Source organism: Sabethes cyaneus, chromosome 3, assembly GCF_943734655.1.
Source record: "Sabethes cyaneus chromosome 3, idSabCyanKW18_F2, whole genome shotgun sequence".
Classification (NCBI taxonomy): domain Eukaryota; kingdom Metazoa; phylum Arthropoda; class Insecta; order Diptera; family Culicidae; genus Sabethes; species Sabethes cyaneus.
This window is the reverse complement of record NC_071355.1, coordinates 223,059,413-223,078,113: the sequence shown is the minus strand read 5'-3', so window position 1 is coordinate 223,078,113 and position 18,701 is coordinate 223,059,413. Positions and strand designations below refer to the sequence as shown.

Sequence of the window (18,701 nt, the reverse complement as noted above, 5' to 3'; positions counted from 1 at the left end):
GACTATTTCTTAGCTGGCGTTTATCTAGATAATTAGCTTTTCTAAAGTGTACATTCATAAAAAAAATAATCTCAAGTCTAACATTCGATGCCTTTATAAAAAGACGTCTTTATAGACGACTTAATAAAAAACACTCAAGCGATGGACTGAACATTTTGAACAATTCTTCCGAGTTTCAAATGTCAGAGACCAACAAAACCAGCAGCGTATGATGTCTACAGTGCGTCGAGTTAATCGCGTCAACTCGAAGGCCCCATCGCTGGATGAAATTGTAGCAGCCATCAAGAGTATGAAATCCAATAGAGCGCCAGAAATAGACTGTTTTTCAGCCGAAATGCTCAAAGCTGACCCATCTTTGTCAGCCCAGATGATGCATCAGCTTTTCAGCAATATATGGGAATTTTCCGGTGGACTGGATACAGGACATATTTTTCAAAATTTCTAAGAAAGGAGACCTAACTGGATGCGGTAACTGGCGTGGCATCACGTTGCTCTGTATTACTCTCAAAGTACTCTGTAACGTAATTCTCAACCGGATCCAGGAGAAGATCGACGCTACACTCCGGCGGCAGCAAGCTGGATTCCGTGCTGGCCGATCAAGTGTAGATCATATCACAATGATCCGCATTATATTGGAGCAGATCACCGAATTCCAGGACTCTCTTCTGCTGGTGTTCATTAACTTCGAAAAGACGTTCGACCGACATAACCACGAAAACATCTGGGGCGCATTTAGGCGTAGAGGAGTTCCAGGTAAGCTAGTCTATCCCATCGAGCCTCAGTACGAGGCGTTCTCGTAAAGGTTTTGCACAACGGCGTCTTGTCCGACCCCATAAGGGTTACTGCTGGCGTGAGACAGGGCTGCATTTTATCACCGCTTCTGTTTCTTATCGTTATGGATGAGATATTAGTTGGAGCAATTGACAGTAATCAAATCGAGGATTGCGTTGGAATCCTCTAACGAAAGAGCAGCTAAATGACCTCAACCTAGCCGACGACATTGTCTTGCTGGCACAACACTGAAACGATATACAGAGCAAGTTAGATGAGCTCTCCTAGAGATCCCAAGCAGCAGATCTCACAGTGAATGTAGCAAAAACTAAGTCTATGGTAGTGAACACTGACAATTCCACCATCTTCACAGTAGCGGAACAACAAGTTGAGCAGGTAGACGCCTTTCAATATCTTAGTAGCCAGACAACGCCCGATGGTGTTATTAAAACTGATATAGCCGCACGGATCAGGAAGGCCAACGGTGCGTTTGCAGGTCTGCGAAACATTTGGTGCTCACATCAGATCACTCTATGTACGAAAACTCGAATCTTTAATTCAAACGTCAAATCCGTACTGCTGTATGCCTGCGAAACGTGGCGCGTCTCAGCGGAGACAACGCAAAAACATTCGTGCCTGATAGCCAATGAGGCACTCCATCGTCGGTGTCATCAACGTCCGATAACCACAGAAATTCGTGAACGTAGGTGGAAGTGGATCGGACACACCTTGAAGAAAGGAGCGAATGAGATCTGCAGAGAAGCACTCGACTGGAATCCACTAGGACAGCATAGAAGAGGCGGGCCCAGAGGCTCATGGCGACGCAGCTTAGACAGCGACATCCGGGCTGTAGACGAGAACCTGTTCTGACGACATGTAAAAGCCATGCGGGTAACCGTCTGCAGTGGAGATTTCTGATTTCATTTCTTTGTTCTGCCGGACCGGCGGACATGATGACATAAGTAAGTAGGTAAGTAAGCTCCCTAGGTCTGCTTGTAAAAGTTTCCTCTAAAAGAATAACCCATGCAAGGTCAAACTAATTTCATCAAAACTTTACTTTATTTTCAAGTGTTTCTGCTAAATTAGGGAATTTAGCGTGAGTATGTTCGATGAAAGAGAACCAACATGTGACGGTGCGTCAACCTCACTTCGCCACAGTCAAAAGTAAAAGAACCAATTAGTAAAGTTGGGTTCGAAAAAGCATTTAATTAGGTGTAAGCCAACGGAGGCTAGAACGATTGGATTTAAAATCAATGCATCGAAATATATGGTAGGAATAGGCTCCAGAGAAAGCAACGTTCTCCTCTCACGGACTGTGACTATTGACGGCAAAGAACTGGAAGGGACTAATGAATTCATCTATTTGGGTCTCTGGTCATCGTCCAGTACGAAGTAAAGAGAGTAAGGCGATTCAACGACACATTTATGCGATCAAAAAGCATACGCCGCCGCACAAAGCTGACAACGTACAAAACGTTAATCAGACCGGTAGTCCTCTATGGACCCGGACTGTCACTTTGCTTACAAAAGACATACGTGCACTTGCCATATTTGAACGAAAGGTTTTGCCTGTTTTTGGTTGAGTACAAACGGAAAACGGAGAGCGGCGTAGGCTTCAGAACCACGAGTTGGAGGCACTACTTGGAGAGATTTCCATCGTATACTTGGCGAAAGTTGAGAGACTACGGTCACATCGTAAGGTGCAGCGAAATCGGTTCTCTTCAAGGACCCCACCGACATCAGAAACAGAGCGGCCTACGTACTGGATGGCTCGACCAGGTTGAAGCCGACTCGCGTATGTAGAGAACCCCAACGAATTAGCGACAAGTAGCCCAGCACCGAGTACAACGGGGAAAAATTCTTAGTAGGTAAGTAAGAAATAAAATTTTCTATGTTTATCATGAAGAGCTCTCATAGGAATGGTGAAAGGAAATTTCCCATGGATGCTCCCTATGTCTGCTTGTAAAAGTTACACCGAAAAGAATAACCTATGAACTTTGCATTTCCAAGTTTTCCCGCTAAATTGGGGAAGAAGCCAGTCATCAAAAAGCACAAAGCTTCATTCACTAGTGCGGTATAGAACAACGCCATCACATCAAACAAAGCCATTATTTCATCATCTGCAATGATGGTCGATGTTCTTATTTGAGATTGCTTGATTCTTTTCGGTGAAATGGGTGAAATTTTCACCGAAAAGAATCAAGCAATCTCAAATCATAATATTGCGGTGATTTAACGTTCTAACTAACGATGTTCTTATTTGTTTGGCGAAATCTCCTGTGCTCTCAATCGCTCAACTAAAATGTTTTTCAGTGTCACTTTTCCAGTTTTTCTGTAGGAAATGCTAAAATAATTACTTGGTTTGTGTATTTTCGAGAAACTCTTTATTCTTGGAAAGGATTACAATAAATGAAATTGATCTATATTATAGACAGATCAAGTTTTCTGTACTAATTTTTTGGCCTAGGTAATATTTTTAACAAACTTCGGACGTTTTTCTTCTGAGAAAAACAGTTTTGTAAAAAGCTACGTAAATTACACACCATCTTCTTCACGGTAACCCAAAGCTGAATAAAATAAAATGTTTAGCCTCTAATTGTAGATGGGTCACGTGAGGATGTTCGATGGAAGGGAATCAGCATGTAGCGCCGCAGCACAATGCCGAATGCAGAGTAAAATTTAAAAAAAACGCCAGTCTTACCCATCAACGAAAGCAAGATTGGGTTCAAATTCGGTTATGGTTAAATCGTTTAAGTTTAAGTATGCGTGGTCTTCAACGAAATCGTGCAAAGCCAGAAAAATTTCAAACTTATGACAATAGAAAATATCAACGAAATTGAAACTCTAAGAATCAATAATGAAACTTTCACGTTCCGATTGGCCCCTCTAAAACGCATTAAATCGGTGAAATCAATTGAGGCGTCAAAAATCATGCCCTTTCATCCTCTTATTGCCCTGCCGCCGGGGTGGCACACGAACGCGGGCTTCGCGTAGTGCGGTAACTAGCGGAAGAACATGTAAAAGCTTTACAACAATATCGGTTATGATTGGCAAAATGAATTCTGCTCATATTGTGTGTCGTCGAGCGCACCTTGATGCCTGCCCATGGCTGATGGCCCATGCTCAGCTATGCTGCACAATGTCGGGCACATACACACCGGGTTCAATTGCTGCTACACACGCACGCATATATTGGGCTTCTACCCTCTGCCTACCCTATCGAGCGGCGTATGTAAACCCCGCAGGCAACAACGGAATGACCCGCGACGTCTGCGGGCGCCGCGTTTCCCATAATTTATCGCGAGCTGCTTGTTTGGCGGTGTGAATTATTTTATTGAATGGTTGACTTAAGATTTCTTTGTTGTCGTTTTCGGGGGGGAACACATTTCACGACAAGGTCGAATGGAAGGTAGGTATGTGCAGTGCCGTGTAAGCTGGCGTTACATGTAGCACGAAATGAAAAAGGCGAAGACAGGTACATATTTTAACAACAGTTTCATCGATCATGCGTCATAAAATTTAATATTATGTGTTGGAATTAGCTGACGAACGTTAAAGAAACAGTGGAATCTCGAGCTTTATTTCGTTGACCAACTACAGCGAAACGCTGGGCGAAAAATATGCAACATCTGCTGTTAACTGCAGTGTCGCATCGAAGGGGTGCTCGCCATCAGGTACTAGAAAAAACCGTACAACCGTGCTTCAAAATCAAAGCCTCGGCGTCAATGGTGATGTTTCTTTGTTCTCGCGAAATTTCTGAATCTCGTTAAAAGCAACCGTACCATAGAGCACTCGTTCGAAAGTATATGTACGTAACGTACCACATACCCATAGGAGCATCCATTGCCTCCCACTGGCTATGCTACTGCTCGAACGTTGCGGTCCTGCGGCATGGCTGTGTACAAGGAATATGACATCCAACCAAGCGCGGTTACTAGCGCGGTTGTCATGGCGAATAATCAATGCTAATGTATGCATGCATACACAAATTGTTATGATAACACTGGCGTATTTGTTTTTCCCCGTAGAGGCTCACCAGCACCACTAGGGGATCCATGTAAATCCGGGTCCTAGTCGCTTTTTTCCCGTACTCGGTGTCTATGAAGTCAGACAACCGCAGACGACGACAACGACAGTAACAAACAAGATAGAGGAAACCAGAAGGTGCAGGACGACAACCTTCAACATACTACACAACCGCAAGCTGTATGTTCAGCGTACTTCTTTGAAGATTTGATTACAACAGCCACCCTCCGCCACCGTCGCTGGAACGTTAGACAGGAATGAAAACTTGATGATTATGTCGTTGATTGTCGTTGAAATTATAATTTAAAATGATTATCAAATTGACAAACGTCGCTACAGCGAGGCAAGTGCGCACCCTCGGCGAATTCTGCCAACTGCAACTGTCAGATCTACTCTACTCTGTGCTGCGAAGCTGCAAATCGGCGGCATCATCTCTGATACAACATTATTCGGCTGTGTTTTACTCCCGTCGTGTTGATATGGAGATACGTTCGTACAATTGTCGTAGCTGCCATCGTTGCTGTCATGTTGTTGTCGTTGTTTACACAGCGCTAATGAATCTTAATAAGTCGTTAGAATCCGCTGCGTCGTTTATTCATTTTAAATGGAGCTAAACCTGCCATTGCAAATCAAATCCACTGCATTCAAGCAATATAAAAATCATTTGTCGTCTAGGTCTAAGTGTTTCAACTGTGATTAATCAAATTCGATTGAATTTCCAACCGAACTGGCAGTCCAACTGACAGCTCGTACATGTAAACATACCGGATAATTAACCGAGCGTTGTCTCAGCAGCGTCGTCCACTGATCAAATCATACGGTGTCGGTGCTAATTATTGTCGGTATTACTTTCTAATATATAATTTACACCCATCCCACCAGTGACTGGACTTCCATCATTCTACTTGTTAACAGTCCATCAGATAATAGTAGTACACACGGTGACGCATGGACGGCATCCATCGAGCTGGTATTCTGATATTGACATGGTTATAATAAATTGATGCATTTGACGGCGCCCTGTCAGAGTTGCAACGTTAGAAAGACTGATTCTAAATTATTTTTTCACTACTGTCGTCTGTGTCAGTGTTTCTGGCATATTCGAACAAAAGAGTAAATAAAATTTAATTACTTGAATGCTTTTCATATCGTCCGTCCACATAAACTTATTAGACCAGACACTATGCACTTATACTTGAGTACACTCAGCTATTTCTACTGTTCAATCAGGCAGATTTATATTTTACTAAAGCAGAAATAGTTTCGATCCAAAATTTGCTTCCCTTTTCTAGTATTTGCTCTGAATGAATATTTTACCTGCGCAGGAAAATGGACCCCCGAACGAGCCATTCGACCCCTCGCAGCAGTTCTGTGTAGGTAGGTACTTGGAAAACGCGTATACACAGGTTCCTTTGATATTACAACAACAGCTTAGATCCGACACAACACTATTGCAAACAAGACTTTAATTAGTTATAATTACTGACAGACGCACAACAGCGACGGCGGCGGCGGCGGCGGCGGTGGTGGTCGGTAGATTCCAGCCACGGCCGGCGGTTCAGTTCAATTCATACGTTCGAAAGGGACAGCTAAATGCACAGACGAGAGGAAATATAATGATTTAGAAATGCTAACGGAACACCACCGGACTGTACTGGAAGGGTGTTACAGCGAAAAGGTTTTAGAGCCAAAAAAAACGATACCGGCTTACTGGTGGTGCCAGTTCCTTTGATGGCGCTTCCACTTCAAAATGAGTGACCAACTGTCCGGCCGTTCGGTAGGGTATGATTCAAACAAACAAACAAATATCCGCAGAGGTTCGCAAACGCGGCCTAAGAGTCCTGAGGGGCACCAGCAAAAGGCTGAAAATAATTAACATTCCTGCCTTCCGCCTCTTATGCAGCATGAGCTGAGCATAGGGACGACTGCATATGCCTTGCCCTGGCGGTGCTGCTGCTGCTACGTATAGCAGGGGAACATATGGGACGCAGTCGGTCACAAAGACGCGGTTCAGTTCCTCCAGGTGGTGGTGATTCTATGTATACGACCGGCCAGTCAATGAGCGACTGGCTAAGGCCAACTACAACCCGCGCTGCTTCGAAATGGCTTACACTTTGTAATACAATGTATCGTTGCCGCCAAAGGCGACTCGGATCGTCGAAGGTCAATGCGTTAAATGGTATATCCCTATAATATCAATGTTTCGATATACTTGTGTGGCTGAGTAATTCGAAAAATGCCCTACAAAATACTTATTCCGATGTAAAAAATGCAATGAATCGATTGTTGTTGGTTTCATCTTATGAAGACTTCGGGTAGAGGTCTATTTTGCCCTTTTATCTTCAATAATCTTGATAAAAGCTCAATAAACAGTTGAAAAATTATAATTGCCTGATGAAGGATCAAATCCCATTCGCTTCATACAGAGCGAAAGGTAGAAATAGTCCGTTTTGCCTAATACTGCTCGCAATGTATAGTAAAGCCTAATAAACTGAATAAATAAAAACAGAACCGAAAATGCCAAATTCGAAATCTTACTCACGCTTTATTTGTTCTGTTCCACTAAATAAACTCTACAAATAAAATTTTAAAATTTAAAAGCTTTGAAATAAAACATTTAATAACATAACATAACAAAGTAGTCAAACCGTGTACTGCTTTGTCGTTTATGCTTGGAATATTGAGATATTAGGCCGTATGAATAAAAGATTTAGAGCAAACTCTCCTATATGATTTACACGGGAAAAGCAAAGCAAACTGTTTTATTCATACGGCCTATTGTAGTGAAATGATCTCGAAGATTTCCGCTACGTTGTCAAAAGCGATAAAAATCAATTTGCTTTTCATCAAGCGCACGTTTATCAACAGCGGTACTCAAAAATCAAATTACTTTACAACTATCCAGTGTTATTCCCTTCAAAGATATTTTGTGAGCAGTAACTTCACAACTTAGACAGACCGTGTACTGTTACATCGTCCGTGCTAGGAAAAGTTAAGAAATCATGATGAAAGTGGCTCCGAAAAAGATTTCTACAAAGTTTTCAAAAGCGAGGAAAAGTTAATTTACTTGTCATCAAGCGCAAGTTTGTCTGCAGCTGGCTCTGACCATGATGAAACTGATGTCTGTGGCAGTAAAATACCTTCTTCTATCTTTACGTTATTGTGTAAAGTACCGCTTAAAACAACAATCTCGTTTTTTCGCAAACGTGCTGAAAATGATAGGAATAAGAAATGACAATTGTCAATTTTTCAGCAAAGCGCACTCAAAATCCATTCCATTTTCTGTATTGAAGTCGATGCGTAGAGGATTTTCCGATCGATTGGTGCAAAAATATTGAAATCCAATCGTTTTAAGAGAAATAACAGGAGCTATAATCTAATATTTTTCTTGCAAAACTCAATATATTACCTTTCATTCGATAACAAAATCATTGGAATCGGTTCAGTGATTTAAAGGTTCTGAATTTTCAGAGTGGGCTAAGATTAATTCGTTGAAAAAACGACATGCTTTAAATTTTTTTACCAATAGTGCTGGCACTCATCTTAAGGGGACATGAACGACTCAAAATTTTGAGAAAAAAATCTACTTTTACACTTATTTTGATACTAATTTTGTAATGATCCTATCACGGGAAGCGAATATAAAACCATCATACACATAAGTATTTCAGTGCGGCGCAGAAAAAACTCGACGAAATAAATCAATCAAGACAAAAATCACGAGGTTGGTCTAACCTTTTTTGTTGTTAGTAGAAGTTTGGAGAAGACTTTTAAGACTTTGGAGCTTTGTACACGAAACGGTTAAGTTTTTTGCCATCGGACAGACAGAAATGTCGGGAGTACAACATGCCCCACGTCACATCTTTATTTTCTTCAAAGCAGCATATGATGCAGTCGATCGGGAGCAGCAATGGCAGATAATTCACCAACAAGGTTGTCCGGACAAGCTGACGCGACTGGTCAGAGCTACATTGGATCGAGTGATGTGTTTCGTGCACATCTCGAAGACACTCTCGAGTCCCTTCGTGACGTGGCAAATGTTTAGACAAGGTGACGGCTTATCCTGCGTCCTGTTCAACATCGCTCTTGAAGGGGTGATCCGTTGAGAGGGCATCGAAACGAGAGGCACGATTTTTACCAAAAGTAACCAACACCTAGGCTTCACAGATGACTTTGTTGGGAACTTTGCGACGGCGAAGGCATTTTACGCCAGACTGAAAGAGGAGTTTAGGAGGATTGGGCTAAAAATTAATGCATCGAAGACCAAATACATGCCAGAAAGAGGCTCGAACGAAATAAACGCGTGCCTCCCACAGACATTAACCGTTGATGGCAACAAACCAGAAGTGGTAGATGAGTTCATATATTTGGGATCGTTGGGGACCGCGGACATTAACAATGGTAAAGAGATCCAGCGGCGCACTCAAGCGGGAAATCGGGTGTACTTTGCTCTTCGCAAGACGCTACGATCAAGAGTCGTACATCGCCGTATCAAAGCTGACTATGTACAACATCCTTATAAGAACGCTAGTTTTTTATTGACTTGAAGCTATCACTCTGCTCCCGGAGGATATACGCGTCCTTGCCGTGTTCGAACGGAAGGTGCTGCGGACGATATTTGGCGGAGTACAAACTGAAACCGGAGAGTGGCAGAGGCGACTGCATGAAATGAGCACATAAACGAACTAACTCCTCCTTCTGCCTTTTAACGAATCAGAATATAAATACTTTTTTCGTAAAACCTGTGGAGGGGAAAGATATCAATCACAGGGTATTTGCGTCTTCCAAATTCACTGTTTTTTTCCTCTGTTAGGAGTATTAGACCACTGCAACCAGTACTTTGATCTATTGTGGTAAAATTCATTGTTTACAACCCAGTAGTATCATGGAAACAGCCTTCAATCGATGTTTTTCGAATCATTTCTTATAAAGATGTATTGAGTTTGTAGATTTAAATCGTGAACTTTAAAGCCATGATGCATAATATTTAAACCAAACCGCGCGAAAATATCATAGTTGCCCTGGCGAAAATCTGCATTTAGAAACAATTTAACAAAATCAAGAACGAAACAACTACTGAATCATATTACAATCAAACACTACAGCTATAGCGGACTTCCTCAACACAGATATCAAATTCGACCAGTTGGAACAAGGCAGTTTCTCCGGTGTATCTCGCTAACACAGACATGAGTGGCTCAGAAGGAAAGGGGTGTAAGTGACAAAAAGTAAATTTCGAGAAAATCGGATCCAAAGTTAAGCTAGAAGTCAGCTAGAAAATTCGTCAGGTTAAAATACAAAACTAATGACGCACTATGGTTCTGTTAACTTCACTTTATTAATTTCTATTGAAATCTTGGAAAAGCATTTTAATTTTTGGGATTTATAAGACATTTTTGAAAATGTTATTTGCACTTACACACCCCTTTCCTTCCAAGCGAAACCCAACGTTTATTTTGCTCTTTTTTTTCATGTTTCTAAAAAAGTCATTAAACGGTAAAATTTTGACATGAATTTTCTAGCATGCATAAAACCATGCTCAAAGTATCGTTTCCTATCATTATCTCGATTTTTTCAATTTTGTCACTTACACCCCTTTCCTTCTAGCCCCCTCACATAAAATTAATCTAAGTTTAGTCGCGGTCGAAAGAATTCTTGTTGGTATGAGGAGCCTTTGTCACTTTTTCTGACGTACTTCCCCTACACAGACATCAAATTCGGCAAAGCTTAATCGCAGTTGAAAGAAATCCTGTAAAGACGAGGGGATTTTGTATTTTTTCTGGCGTACTTCCCAAGCAGAGACATCAAATTGGTATAGGTTTAATCGGACGCGGAGATTTTGTCACCCTAAAAGGAAAGTAATCAAAATTACAGTAAACAGATGGTGTATTTAACTGTCGTCCCTGCCTGTGAAGCAAGGCGATCACGAAGAAAATGTATAGGGATATTTAACCCTAAAACTTTTCATTAATTTTCATAAATGAGTAAGGCCTTCATTAATTAGTAAGGCCATTGCAAATTATTTTTAAAGTTTTTGTCACACCCCCCTCCCCCCTTAGAAATTGACTTGAAAAATAATTTGTATGATGTAAGTTAATTTTTTTTAATATTTTTTTAAACAATGGTTCTACAATTGAAGAAGGGACGGTAGGGAAAGTAGTGATTTCTTTTTGGAAAAATGGAGGGTAAAGTGTAAAAAGGTAAGGGGGGAATACGTAGCTACGCTTAACAAGTCGTCGTTGATGTTGTGACTCCTACCTTTTGTCCAATGCTAGAAGGTGCATGGGTCGAACCAAGCTATAATCAGAGCATTGCACCTTCCAGCATTGGACAAAAACTAGGAGTCACAACGACGACTTGTTAAGCGTAGCTACGTATTCCCCCCCCCTTACCTTTCCACTCTTTCCCCTCCATTTTTCCAAAAAAAAATCATTACTTTCCCTACCGTCCCTTCATCAATTGTAGAATCATCGTTTCAAAAAATATTAATAAAATATGTTAGACCGCATTTCAAGGTCAAGACTAAAAACTCGAGGTTGGTCTAAATTTTTTTTGTAAAATCAATTGTCTGTGAGCTCTACAACCTGAAAAACTCGAAAAATGAGTGTACGAGTTGAGTTAACGCCTCTAGCACGAAACAGAAATGAAAATTTGAACAACGGAATGTCCGAAAATCGGCCAAAAAGATTTTCCTTCGTTGTTGTCTGTTTTTCGTAGATTTTTGCATGGAAAATAATAGCGTATATGTTTAAAGGAAGAATAGATTTGGTTTTCACGTTTAAGCTTTAAATAAAAATACTTAAACCCCATCTTTTTTTTGCTCGATTAAAAAAATCTGTTGTTTTTCGGTGACTAGATTTTAAATTAGGGAATGACAACCTGCGGTAAGACGTAGTCCTACATCACAACACGAGGTTGGTCTTTTCATCAATTCAAAAACAATGTTATAGTGTTAGGCTGACACCAAATAGATTGCTGCTAGATAGAGTCAGCAGGATCGTTACACTAGACCCATAATTGACCTGTACCGCTGACTGCGGAGTCTGTCGATGAAGAAGGGTCCAGTTTTAGAAAGACGTTTGAGCCCACGGCTTTTTTTGCTGCATCCTTTTTGAATCGATAGGAATACAAACCATTGAAAACCGTTCAGAATTGACAGAGTTATTAGCGTTCAAAATCTGAAGTGGACATTTCGTGACTTAAATCTACATTTTGGAATGAAACCTTACGGTAAGACCTAGTAAACTGTAGTAAGATGTTGCTAATGCTCATGTGTTATATTCACGCTTTTTTTATTTTATTTTAAAGTGGTTTAATTTAACCGAAAGGGCCATTCACCAAAATCACATTTGTTACCAACATCAAAGCGACGTGGCATAGCATTGAAAAACACAACTACGTAGTAACTATTTTAAAATGTTACTACAGTATGTACAAAAACCCTTTCATCTTGAACAGAAATATTCTCGACCCCTGACCAAGCAATCAATCTTACCCACACGTTTTTGATCCGACTTTGTTTCCTTTAATTTTCCACTTGTAATCAGCCTTTCGACGCGTCTAATTACACAGCTCTTAACCTGGGAGAATTACACAGCTTGTAAGGTTGACTGCTGCCCAGTGAAAACTATTCATTCGCTATTCATTTCCCGTCTTGCGGCACAGACAGACAGACAGCCAGTGTGGTCTGGTCTGGTCTGGTCGTGCTAAAAAAATAAATTGTGGCAAATTATAATTTACACTTGCTGCCAGTCAGTCTGCATTGAGCTTGATGCGCATTTGCGTAACACTGTAGCCGAGACCCCGGACTCAATCGGATATAAATAATGCTCACCCGCATCGAGTCGAGTGCGGTGTAATCTATTAGAAAATTATGAACAAACAAGCCCTCCGTCAGTCAGTCAGTCAGTCAGTCTCAAAACCGTACGGTGCAGCGATTTAAAGCAGGGGTACATGGATGGAGAACAATTTTGAATATTCATTCCGGCCGGCTTGGTACGGCTCATCGTCGGTAAGCTAACAAGAACGCTTTTGCAAATTATGTGTAACTTCCAAGCCCGGAATGTACAGCCCGAAGTGAAAAAATAGTAGAAAACAAACTAATTAGGCGTACACACCTTCGCAAAGCCGGCGCGCATTTGTCTTAATCAGCCGAGAAAATTTACAACGTTGTGAGTTTTTCGTCAAGATTGTAAGATTCCCATCAAAACTGCATCGGCTAAAGTGCTAGCGGATGCACTTGATACCGGGCTATGGGGGGTTGAATGAATAGGCATGACAACATGTGCCTGCACTGTGGGAAGGTCGCCACCGCCTTATGAAGGGGTTTTCTTGTGAGACATCATAATTAAATTGCTCGGCATGCGAGGGGAGGAGAGGAGGGCAATATTAAATTAAAAGATATAACTATATTTTACGATATCAACAATGAGTTGCTCTGTCACCTGTCCAACGATATTTCTTTACCTTTCAATAGTGTTTCGTTTGTACTCATTGGATTCAACAGTTGTATTTATGGATTTAATTAGCAACTGATTATTCAGATCGACATTATCAGAAAGTCAGATCCTCGCTGCTAATATTGAAATACGAATCAACATGAACTGTTGTCAGACCAACTCCTCCCATCCCTTTCTTATTTATCTGCTAGCGTGGTGCAGATCCGAATAGCCATTCGCTGTTAGTTCGACTCCTGTCTATCCGTTATGTTTGCATGAACACAAGGTACATAGAAAGCCTTTCCAGTGTACCACCACCTTGCTAGCTAGAAGCTTTCTTCACCGTCGGTAATTTGGCTTGGAAGTGACTGTGTACTACGTCTGAACGACGACGGTGCCTTGATAGCTACAGTATTTATGTCTGTGAACATTGAATATTAAATTGCTTCATTTGCGATTCGCAAAATTTTCTCATATGCATACCTAATTATCGTTTTCACGATGTTGGTTCTCTGCGCACTCTTACTCTCGGATCTCCGGTTCCGGCCGACAGTAGAACGCCTTTCTTGTAGCACCTTTCTCCGAATAACACTTGGCAGAAGCCACGACACAGTGAAGGAAGAAATGTAGAGTGCTATGAATAAGAACGTATAAAATATACATCACAAGTAATTATTGCCTTACATTTGGGATCATTCGAATTGTGCAAAGCTGGTGAACGGCCGTCGTCGGTAAGGAGCAAATGTGAACCACCACCAAGGGGTTCGCCGTTACCGAACATCCCAGATATGGCACTACAATACGACCCGCACCGTTGAGCCCTTCGGCACGCGTCACAAGACGGATACATGTTAGTTCAAGAACTCGGTGGCGGCGGTGGCACGAGGAAACGAACTCTGTTTGTTCAACTTATTAGTGTAGCATTGTGAAGAGCGCGCGCTTCAGCCCGTTGACTCTATCTGCTTTCTATCGACGACGATATTAACAAACAAATGAGAGATAGTCTGTAGCTACCTGACTGCGTGTTGGTTCAGAGCTCTGCACGTGAAAATTCATCTTCAATACGTTCGAAATAGGGGTTTTCCACAATCCTGGAGATAGTTCACCGAGGCATAGTTTACATTGATTCAAATGTTAACTCAATTAAATGAAATGGCTGCACAGTAGAAGTCAAATTTAGAACCCCTGTTGTTGGCGACGGTAGTTTTCCAACACACTTCAATTAATTCTATTTATGTACTTACAAGTACGAGTTGTAACCAAAGTATAGCTTACCTAAAAATAAAGAGAAAAAAGAGAAATTAGCTTGTACGATTGCAGTAGAAATTAGTAATTGGTAGTATAACTTTGACAGAAAGCTGTTTTATTTTTTCGAACATTAGATCCGGAAGACAATAAAAACCGTCATGTACATAAACAGTACGATTAGAGTCAGTCAGCGATTTATCCGGTTTAGTTGCTAGCAAAGGCTACAATACAAGTACAAGGCCCACCGGTAAATCAATCACGCACCCCTGAAAGTTTAGGAAAGCGATAAAAGTACAAAAAGTGCATCAGATCGAACAAGTTTTTAGCCAAGCATTATCTTTACAATCAACTTGTTCGCTGTGGTTAACATTAAAATATCAATAATTGCTTTGGAAGCCTACAAGAATGATTCCAAACGCTGAAAGCAAGCCCGAAAAAGAGCAAGACATGAAAACGTTCATGAAAATCTGTTACAATGGTTAAAAAAGTAGTACACTACCTAGGAGAAAAAAACGTACAAAAGACTTATACCCCTTTTAATAGTTTTAAAGACAAGTGAAACTAGTTTGAATTGAATCAAAAATCCGACCATGAAAACGTTTTACGTAAACCGCGGGAACACAATTAACATAACTAATTTCTTAAAGTACAAAAAACTTAGGTTTGGTAATTATTCTTGAAAATAAAAAAAAATAAAACAGAGGCTATTTAATTAAATTTTTATTTGACTTCTATATTTCTGGACCATTCTAATAAAAGAATATTCTTCAATTGTACATAAACATAAACAATCTCTGATCATCATTGCTAAGAACTGATTGATTTTTAATCAATATTACAGTTTAGTAAACTTAAAACATGAAAATATTTCATTCAAATAGCAGTGCTAATTAATTAATCTTCACAGGCCTATCATTTGCTTACAAATATGGATAATATTAACTGCAGCTACATACTTATTCGAAGAAATAACCCAGTAATGTCGAATATACATTAATTTCGTAAGAAATCAGGAGTATCGCAAGGCAGCAATTTGGGACCACTTTTGATTATATTATTTTTGAATGACGCTTCCTCTTTTTTCCTGGTTGAGGACCTTGAAACACTGGGACCAGTTCTTTGATCTATTGTGGTGTGACGGTTTCTCTTGGAACTGACAGTAGACTAGAGGGGCCCAACGTGCTAGATGGCTCGACCATTGACATTGAAACCGACTTGCGTCTGTTGATACGCTCAACGAATTGGCAATGAATAACCCAGGACCGAGTACAGTGGAAAGGAATTCTTGATACGGCCAGAGCCACCCCGCTCTATGCTAGAAGAAGAGTAAGAAGTGAACTGCAAGCACGTTTGGACAAAGATGACACTCAAACGCAACTCGCCAACTCGCGGATCAATTGAATGTGACTCAAGCAACATCTCCATCGTTTGAAAGCTATGGAAAACACAAACCTATGACACAAAACTGGTCGTCGTCGTTGTGGTCGTCAGCATAGAGCCGGGATGACACGTGCTGTTTTTAGAAATCGTCTCTATTCATCTCGATCGTTGGCCGCTCCTCACCAATTTCCTAGGTGTCTCAGAAGTCGCAAGTCGCTTTCAACCCAGTCGAGCCATGTTGCACGTTGGGCCCTTTAGTTCTTGGTGACGATGTGAAGACCCGGAAGAGAACCGTTTTCGTAGTACTGTCGTCCGGCATCCTTACGAGGTGTGCGGCCCACCGTAGTCTGTCGACTTTTGCCAGATTTACGATGGAATACGATGCGCCGTTGGATCTTATTAGTGTTGTTCGTCCAAGGTTACTAGCTATTTCAAATACACGAACTCATCTACCATTTCTAGTTCGTCACCATCCACGGTTATCGTCCGTGAGAGGCGCGCGTTTGTCTCCTTTGAGCTTCTTCCTTTCATGTATTTGGTTTTCGATGCATTTATTTTTAACCCAATCCTCCTAGACTTCGGTTTCAATTTGGCATAGATTACCTCTACCATCGCAAAGTTCGTGGCTATGACATAAAAGTCATCTGCGAAGCCAAGAACTTAACTGGCGAAAATCGTGCTTCTCGCTTTGATGTCCGTTCGCAGGATCATTTACTCAAGAGCTAATCTGAATAGCACGCAGGATAAACCGTCACCTTGTCTCAACCTTTGGCACGTCTCGAACGGACTCGAAAGTGTCATAGAAATTGCGCACGAAACACATCACTCGATCCAATGTAGCTTTGATCAGTCGCGTCAGTTTGTCCGGGAAATTGTTCTCCTGCATTATCTGCTGTAGCTGGTCTCGATCAACTGTATCGTATGCTGCTTAGAAGTCTGGAATGAAGATGGAGTGCGTGGGTACGTTGTACTCCCGGCATTTCTGCAAGATCTGACGGATGGTAAAAATTTGGTCTGTAGTGGCACGAGCTCCCATGAATCACGCCTGATAATTTCCTACGAAACCTTGTGTTATCGGTGACATCCGCGGTGTAACCGGATCTGGGAGAGTACCTTGTAGGCGACGTTTGCCAGCGTTATGTCACGATAGTTTCAGCAGTCACATCGACCACTTTTTTTGTATATGGGACAAATAACTCTTTCAATCTATTCCTCCGGTAGCTTCTCCTCCCAAATCTCAGAATTACCCGGTGTAGAGCAGTTTCCAGCGTTTCTGGGCCATGTTTGTAAAGCTCTGCTGGTAGGTGGTCCTTACCGACGGGTTTTTTGGTCTTCAGCAATCCAATGTCTCGTTTAACTTCTTGGAGATCAGGTCCCAGGACGTTATTACCTTCTATAGGGATTCCTAGGCTAACTTCCAATCCGCCTCCTTCTACATCTTCGCCATTGAGGGTTTCATCAAAGAACTGCTTCCACCTGTCAACTCCATCGTCCCTATACATGCAAAACTGGTCAAGATAGCGATTAACCTAAGTGACAATTTGGGTTTTATTACACTCTTATGATGGCATTTACGACCAAAATTGGTCTTGAAGACCACCATAAAAGTACTATAAAGCTCACATTGTTGCTTGGGAAGTCAATTGATTTGGAAGGTCTTTCACTTACTCGCCAGACTAAGCTTCTTCCGACGACTACCTGTTTTCTTCGATCAGCGCTTCAACTCATACGAAAATGTGGGAAAAAGAAAGGGAAACAGTTCGTTTAGCATGGCTTTCAAAATATACAGCTATCGAAAGAAAATACTTTGAATATAATAGTTTTTCATTGTAGTGCGATAAGGTGCGTTTTCTTCAGTTCTGTAGTTCGAAAACAGACACTGAGGAAGCCTGCAAGTCGTAGGCGAAATACGTATCTGTCATTGAATAAAATACACATAGTAGAATTAAATTTGATAAGTTTTCTCATTTTTTATTTTTAGGTAAATTCCGGTTTCATATTTGTACAAGTGATACTGTTTTATGTGCTAGATTGTTTTACGATAATTTCCCCAGATCAGATCGTGATAAAATTAGTATCAATATAAGAGGAACAGGCTATAGAATCGAGATCGCAAAACAAAAGACATATTTATTCTACAAACTAGTCTGAATTCATAAATTTCTTCCTCAATGTAATGGAATACAAATTTCATAAACTGATCGCAGCAAAACTTTTGATTGCACTGGCATATGCATACTCTTGTTCAAATTCAAAATTCAAAACGAGAAGTCAGACAAAACATCCTATATGTTTTGTATTGAGTCATCTCCTAAAACCTGCAAATCAATGGTTAAACTCAAATATTGCTCACCGAATCTCATTCAATTCACTTATGGAGTCAATGAAGGCTTTCGTTTAAGGCCTTTTCTATTTATTATATTCGCTACGCACACATACGCGTCTTTGAAAAAATTATATTAATTTATATTTAATTTATATCAAGTAACAATTCTAAAGCAACTTCGTTTTACCTGTATTTTATAGGTATGAGTTTTATTGCGGTATTAATCATTACCTCTGGTTCCTCTTACGTCTTACCATTACCTCTGGTACGAATCAAAATATACTTGTAGCTAGCTATAAATCATAATAAAACTGTTAATAAAGCAACTTTATTGTGGTTGCTTATATTACCACGATAAAACTAATTCAATTGGCTACACCTCGTCTCTTATAAACTTACCATACGTGTGGCGTAACAATACAATATGGCGCACCAATCGAAATTGATCTTATCGCGGTTGCTTGCCAAACCACAACAAATCTGTTAGTTATATAGAGCTATTAAAACGGTAA

At 40.8% G+C, this 18,701-nt stretch overlaps 1 protein-coding gene across 2 annotated transcripts in view; it reads right to left on the bottom strand.

Annotated features, from left to right (window-relative positions):
- LOC128741588 (aryl hydrocarbon receptor nuclear translocator homolog) overlaps positions 1 to 18,701 on the bottom strand; it is a 302,538-nt gene that overhangs the window by 194,317 nt on the left and 89,520 nt on the right. The gene's annotated exons all lie outside the window — the stretch shown is intronic.